The following is a 1,400-nucleotide window of genomic DNA, read 5'->3' as shown; positions in this document are numbered from 1 at the left end:
TTTCACAACTTCCAAAGGAGCTTCGTAATGTCTCTCAAGCACAACAACTATGTGATCTTTGTGGTGGTGACCATATCAATGGTCAATGTGCTATACCTGAGGAGATGCAATAGGAAGCTAACTATATGGGGAACCAATGCCAGTATAGGCAAGGGAATTTCAACCAAGGCAATCGTAGCCAGGGTTGGAAAAATCATCCCAGTATTGGCCAACAACAGAACAACCCATCAGGCCAACAAAGAGGCTTCAGGCAGCAACAACCTTTAACTATGTGGTAGCAGGTTTCACATTTGACAGAGTTTGTCAAAGATATGAGTGGAAGATTTGATACATTCATGAAAGTCTATGAGTCCAATCGAACAATTGATCAAGCTACTTTTAGGTCACTAGAAATGCAAATTGGACAGTTGTCAAAAAGAATAGAAACCACTGAAAAGAACCAGTTTAAGGCTAATACTGATGTTAACCCTAAAGAGGAATGCAAAGTTATGGTGATGAGTGATGGAGGAAGAACTGACAAGGAAGTTATAGAGATTGGAAGCAGTGATCAAAAGGAGGAAGGTGAAGCCATTGAGAGTAGCAACAATAGTGAAGGAGAAGAAGAGGAAGCAGAAGATAGTCATAATGAGCAGAAAAGAGAAATTTATAATCAAATGAATATTATGCCTTCAATTATTAAACAGATTCCTGCAAGAATGAAATTTTATCTTGGAGATATGATAGATCTAGATGAGGATGATGATGAGCAGGAATTTGAGATTCAACCTCCGAAGAATTGTCCACCTAAAGTAAAAGATCCAGGTTGCTTGAATGTGGCATGTATGATCAATGAGGTTGATATAGGGGAAGCAATGATAGATTCTGAATCTAGCACTAACATGATGCCCATGCATTTATTTAAGAAAATTGAAGGGTTAATGTTAAAGCCATCTAATCTCACAGTAACAATGGCGGATGGTTCAGTTAAAACACCATTTGGTATGGTGGAAAATGTGGTTGTTCGAGTGGAGCAGTTAGAATTCTTAGCTGATTTTATCATCATGAGCATGGAAGATGAGGAAAGAATTCCAGTAATTCTTGGAAGACCTTTCATGGCAACATGCAAGATGTCTATTACTGTCCATGATGCAAGGATCATGATGAGAGATAAAGAGAATGTTGATAACGATTGAAAAATAGTTATTTTCATGTGGCATTTTAGATCAAATTACACCTTTTAAGACTTAGAATGAGCTTAGAATCAAGTAAAACCCAATAAATGAGTCAGTCGAGAGTCAAAAGCTGTTTTTAGCGATATTATGCTTGCTTTGCAGTGATTTTGATGAAAGTGAAGATTTTAGGTTGAAGATGAAGGTCTTAGACTCAAGACAGAAGAAGAAAATTGAAGAAAAGAAGAGTCT

The sequence above is a fragment of the Vigna radiata genome, chromosome 1 (genome assembly GCF_000741045.1).
Source record: "Vigna radiata var. radiata cultivar VC1973A chromosome 1, Vradiata_ver6, whole genome shotgun sequence".
Taxonomy (NCBI): domain Eukaryota; kingdom Viridiplantae; phylum Streptophyta; class Magnoliopsida; order Fabales; family Fabaceae; genus Vigna; species Vigna radiata.
The sequence above is the reverse complement of the archived record's forward strand: the minus strand, read 5'-3'. Positions refer to the sequence as shown.